The sequence below is a fragment of the Gracilinanus agilis genome, chromosome 2, assembly GCF_016433145.1.
Source record: "Gracilinanus agilis isolate LMUSP501 chromosome 2, AgileGrace, whole genome shotgun sequence".
Taxonomy (NCBI): Eukaryota; Metazoa; Chordata; class Mammalia; order Didelphimorphia; family Didelphidae; genus Gracilinanus; species Gracilinanus agilis.
Window position 1 is genome coordinate 420,029,284 of NC_058131.1, and position 6,551 is coordinate 420,035,834.

Consider the following 6,551-nt stretch of genomic DNA (forward strand, 5'->3'; position numbering starts at 1 on the left):
CTCTCTCTCTCTCTGTCTCTCTCTCTCTGTCTCTCTCTCTCTCTCTGTGTGTATGTATGGGAGGGTATGATATAGACCCTTTTGGCAGTTTGGTGGTACATATGGACCCCTTCTCGGAATAATTTCCCATTCAGGTTCGTGTACAGGCCTCCTGAGATTTATCCATGAACTGGGGGGGGGCGGTCTATGGACCCCAAGTTAAAAATCCCTACTTTACTAGAATTCAGTATTCAGCAGCATTCCCTGAGAGGCTAGATCTCCTTAGCAAAGCCAAATGCTGAGGTAATGAACTAGGGAATCCCAGCCAAGATTTGGTGCTTTACAGCTGACATTAGTTTGGGAGGATTGGTCACAGTCTTGGAAAGCTGTGACATGACTGAAAGTAGCATAGGAATGCAGAAAACTCAGCAAGAAGCAGGATCCCTTCCCTCTCTTCCCCCTAGGCTGAATATAATATTTGGGATCTGAACCCAGAGGAATTGCTCACTACATTCTTGCTGGGTTGTACTGGACGCTGGCACATCTATCAGAACCCCCCTGTGACTGCTCTGTTCTGAGCATCAGGAGTGAGATCAAAGGTGGGACTGGATCCAGGGCTTGATGGAGAGCAAAGAGGGCAAGACTGCTTCAAGACTCGACACTCAGGGATTGGGAGGAAAGGTGGGACCACTGATAAAAATGGGAATGAAACAGACCTGGGGGTTATTAAGAAAGGAGGCCAAGCTATGGACAGTCCTTCTCCAGCTCGAAACCATCTGTTTTCAATGGAGAAGCCCCAAGGAGCTAAATCTCCTGCCAAAAAAGAGTTTCCTCCAGCCCAGATAGGAATTAATTTCTGTTGGCAAGACAGCTGCTGGGCTGCTTTTGGGTTCAGCCTGGACGTCTGTCCAAAGCAAGTTGACTTTTTGACTGAATAGGTCAGGCAGATTGGAAGCCATGCTGTGGCTGGTGGTGGTCAGCTTAGCAGCAGCCTGGGCATTCAAGGACCTGCATCTCCAACTCAAAGAAGACCACTGGCTTTAATGAGCTGTCACCAAACAATTCCTGAGTTCATTCTTGAGTTTGCTTGGTCCTGGCCTATGTGGTAATGGCAAACAAGGATAAATGAGCTTCCTGTTCCTATCTAGGTGGCTGGAGTGGCTGGAGTGCTGGGCCTGGACTCAGAAAGACCTAAATTCTAATCCAGCTTCAGATCCTAGCTGTGTGACCCTGGATAAATCACTTAACCTCTGTCTGCCTCAGTTTCCTTAACTGAAAAAGGGGGATAATAATAGCATCTACCTCGAGCTGTTTTGAGGACCAAATGAGATAATATTTACAAAGAACTTAGTGGAGTATCTGGCTCCTAGTAGGTCCTTAATAAATGTGTGAGCCCTCCAGGGTCTTGCCATGCCCTCAGGGATCTCCGAGTCTACTTAGTGAGACTGGACGCAGACACAATGGTGATAGACTTTTGTAAAGTACAAGGCACTTTTGCAGCAGCAGGAAGCATAGTTATTTCCTTTCTGTAGATGAGGAAATTCAGATGTAGAGAAGGCAACATAGCTGTAGCAGGGGTTGCACAATTGGGATGTGGGAGATCTGGGGCTTGTACCCAGGTCTTTTCACCCCTATGTCGAGTTCCTTTCTTGGAGTAAATCCCTAGTCCCACATCCATCTTTTTTTTTTAAACTCTTTTTGTCTTAGTAATAACATTAAGACAGAAAGACAAAGGCTAGGCAATTAGGGTTAAGTGATTTGCTCAGCATCATATGATATATGAAGCCAAATTTGAATCCAGGTCCTCCCAACCCTAGGTCTGGCACTTTATTCACCATGCTACCCCTCCAGTTCTATCTTTATTTTTAAAAACCTTTTTAATTATGATATATATTCTATATAATAAAATAATACAATATATATTCATAATATAAATAAATGAATATTATTTATCATTTTATTAATTATTTTAAACCTTTTTATTTTTTAAACCTTGACCTCCTATATTAAAATTAATATTGTATATTGGTTCTAAGGGAGAAGAGTAGTGAGGGCTACGCAATGAGGATTAAGTGACTTACCCAAGGTCACACAGCTAGGTAGTATCTGAGGTCACATTTGAACCCAGGACTTCCAGACTCAAACCCTGGCACTCTGCCTACTGTGCCACCTTGTTTCCCTCCACATCCATATTTTAGAATTTCTCTGTTCCTAAGCAGGACTTCAGAGAACCATTGATGAGGTGATGGACTCAAGGTACATAATGAAACATACATTTTCAGCCACAGCCAAGGTGGAAATTTGTTTTGCTTAAGTATGCATAGTTGTCACCTGGGTTTTTTTCTTTTTCTTTTCCAAGGTGCAGGAGGTGTGAGACAGAGGGGGCATATAATAACACATTTCCCCAAAAGAAAATGTAAAGAGATTTATGGAAATTTTTTTTAAATGCACAAAAGAACAAAGGCCAGAAGGAAACCCAGACAAACAGAACAGCTCTCGGAGTCACGTGTTGAAATAATTTTAAACTTAAATGGAAAAGCAACCAGCATGTAATAGAGATTCACAGTTTCCTGGGCAATCTACTTTTTCTCTTCTATTTTGCATATGGAAATAATTGTTTTGTCTAGTTTTCATAAAAGCAGAATTTTTAAAATAAAAATTTTAGACTCATATTCCTTTTCAGAATCAATACTGTGTATTGGTTCCATGGCAGAAGAACAGTAAGGGGGTTAAGAGACCTACCCAGGGTCACCCAGTTGGGAAGTGTCTGGGACTAGATTTGAACTCAGGACCTCCTGTTTCTAGACCGGGCTCTCTCTTCACTAAGCCACTTCACTGCCCCCAAATGAAAAATTTTTTTAAAGGGAGAGAAAAGACAAATTTTTCCTCTCCTTCAAAGTTCAAATCTAGTGGCTCCTACTCCATGATCTTACAAGCTAATGAGCTCTCCTTCTTTCTCTGGGCTTCTCCTCTGATCCTTAGTAGGCAGCTCTTCTCTGCTTTCTTCTCTCACTGGCTTCTATCTTAGTTTCTCATGCACATATTTTTCCCTTATTCAGTGATAAACTCCTTTAAGTCAGGGCCTGGATCCTAGGATCTGTAGATGAGGAAATTCAGATGTAGAGAAGGCTTCTTATCCTCAGGACCCAGTTTAGTGTCTGGCTCAGAAAAAGTGCTTCATACCTCAAGGATTCTTTACTTTTTTGGAGTTATGGACCTCTTTGTCACCCACCCCCAGGAAAAACCTATGGATCCCTTTTCAGAATCATGTTTTTAAATGCCTAAGATTGCAGCGGGAACCTTTTATCTTGAAATAGGTTATCAAAATATTTTTTAAAACAAGTTTGTGAGTCCCAGATTACTCCCAGGCTATACCCTGGGCAGTTAGGTGGCACCGTGGATACAATAGTGAACTTGGAGAAGGAAGACTCAAGTCTAAATCTTGCCTCAGATATTTAACAAAGTGATCCTGGGCAAGTCCCTGAACCTCTCTCATTATCAGTGTCCTCATCTATAAAATGGAGATAATAGCCCTTACTTCCAAGAGTTCTTATGAGGATCAGGAGATGAATATACTGAATCAGAGCCACAGACTGATACTACACTGAGTGAGTGACCTAGGTGGTCTTTAGGATCCCTTCTAATTCTGTGATGCAGAACAGGGGGAGAATAACCAGGAGAATAATTTATAGACAAACAACAGCATTTGGAAAACAAATAACTTTGAAAGATTTAAGAACTTGGATCAATGCTGGAACTAACCACAATTTCAGATCACTGACTGATGATGAAGAATGAAAGGGATTAATTAGAAGATTCAGTGGCTTGAAAGCCAGGCCTAGAGACGGGAGGTCCTGGGTTCAAATCTGGCCTCAGACATTTCCTAGCTATGTGACCCTGGGCAAGTCACTTAACTCCCATTGCCCAGTCCTTACCATTCTTCTGCCTGGGAACCAATGCATAGTATTGATTCTAAGACAGAAGGTTAGGGTTTAAAAAAACCAAAACCAGAATATTACCCACCTCCTGAGAGATGATGGACTCAACATGCAGAATGAGACATGCATTTGGGGGCATGGCCAATGTGGGAATTTATTTTGCTTGACTATGTGTAATTGCTACAAAGGTTTGGCCTTTTCCCCTCCCCTCCAGTTGGGGGGGGGGGGGACGGGATATGGACAGAAGAGAAAACAAATGCTTACTAATAGGAAAAAAAAATGAAAAGCAAGTTCTTTTCTGTTTAAATCCTCTGATCCTGTCACCTTTTTCAATGGGATGGTAGTCCATCTTTAGCCCTGGTGCTGGCCTTGATCACCTGCATTTTCTCTGCATCATTCCTCTCAAGGCTTTGAAGTAATGGTACAATGCAGTATGGGGCTTTCAGAGACTGGCTACTTGGTATATTTAAATGCTTATTTAGCAAAGAGTTGAGAGGCAAAGAAATTCAAGCTAGAGTATAAAGGACCAATCACCATTTAAGATCCAGCCAAAATGAGTTCTGAGCAGGAAGGCTCACTCACTAAGCAAAATAAAATGTTTTGCTCATATGGAACCCACCAAGCCACATGGTACTATGATATAAATCTTAAAGGGCTTCATAGAAGAAACCTTGTGGAAATGGGAATGGGGAGGTGGAAGAGTGAGAATCTCTTGATTGGCCATGGCCTCAGGTATGACTTTACTCTGGATTTTTGCTGTATAAATAAAATCTTTTCTATAAACAGGACCTTTTCTCTAGTACAGAGAAACATCTGCTTTACCCTGAACTTGAGATGGAAAGGCATGTGTGCCCCCTACTGGGGAGGGCTGGAATTCAGGGTGTAATCTATGCAGAATCCTCCAGATGGCTCTCTAAACCCTGTGCTGCCCTCCAGAAGCCCTTGCAGTAGATATGCAGATGCAACTTGTCTGGGTTCCCTAGCTCCCATTTTTTTTAAGTGCTTCAGTCTGGATTTCCAGTCTAGATTATTATCAAACCTAATAATAATAATTTATAAATTAGCAAAATGACTCATGTACACCCCATCTTGTCAGGATTCAAATTTCCTTCCTCAATACTTGATTATGGTGGAAAGGATGAGGATGATCTTTAAAACAAAGGGAGCAAAAGTCCTAAGAGATAAAAATGTGGCCAAGAGACGGGGCTCTCTCCAGGGGATGTGCCACTTATAGAAGTAAATTTTACAAAATCAAATGAATCCTCTCCATTTGGGTTGCACATAGACAACAGGTGCCAAGGTCGGCTGTTGGGCAAGGGTCTAGGGCTGTGATACTGGCCAAGGGAAGGGGAAGTGACCGCTGGAGAAATCGGACCAAGCTCCACTGAACAAACACACAATCAGGCAGGAATGGCAGAAATTGGAGTCAGCCCATAATCGACCCTACATGAATTATGAGAAAGTAAATCAGTGCTTCCCCAAGCCTACTGAACCATGGCCATGAGAGATTCAATTAAAGCCAACAAATGATTATTAGTGGGTAGAAGGATGTGTGTGCTGGTAAATGTTTAACAGCTAGCTCTCAAAAAAACCAGAATATACTTAAAAAAAAAAGGCTGACAACCAACAAAAGAATAAATCAAGCCCTGATTTATAGCATTTGTTGATTCGTGAGATATAAATGCTCTTGCTGAAATGATAATCAGGTAGGGAGCCAGTTTTGAATTAGCTCCAGCATACCTTTGAGTATTCCTTACCTATGTGCAAGGCACTGTGCTATGGTGCTGGGGAGTCAAAGGCAGAACTAAAGAAATCCATAACCTCAAAAAGCTTGCAGTCTATTAAGGGGATACTATATGTACATGAGTGGAGCAGCTAAATGCACAACAGATGGAGTACTGGGCCTGGAGTCAGGAAGACTCATCTTCCTGAGTTCAAACCTGACCCCAGACATACATTATTGGCTGTGAGGCCCTGGGCAAGTCATTTAACCCTGTTTGCCTCAAAAACAAAACAAAATATGTACATGAGCAAGGAAGCACAAATTAATACAAGGTGATTTCAAGAGAAAGAGCGCTAATAACTGGGGAGATGGACAAAGTTTTCATATAAGAGGTGCCAGCTGTCAGTGGATACTATGGGCTAGTCGTTGTATAAAGTTCTGAAGATACAAAGATCAGGAAAATAGAGACTCTGCCCTTGAGCAGCTCACAGTCTAATGGGTGAAACAAAATTACAACAACTGTGTACAAAGAAGATATTTCTTAGATAAATAGGAAATAATTAACAGAAGGAAGGAACTAGAATTGGAGGGCTAGGAAAGGTTTGCTGTAGAAGACTAGATTATGGCTGAGACTTAAAGAAAGTCACTGTCACTTGCCTAGCCATTTCCTTTCTGCCTAAGCCAGTATCTCTGTCTTATCTGCAAGAACTATTATCTACCTGACACTGTGTGGGGGCAGATCAGAATGGATTTCCTATAGGAAGTGGGACAAGAACTAAGCTTAGCAGGAAAAGGGAGATTGAAAAGAAGAGAAGAGAAGAGAAGAGAAGAAGAGAGGAGAGAAAAGAAAAGAAAAGAAAAGAAAAGAAAAGAAAAGAAAAGAAAAGAAAAGAAAAGAAAAGAAAAGAAAA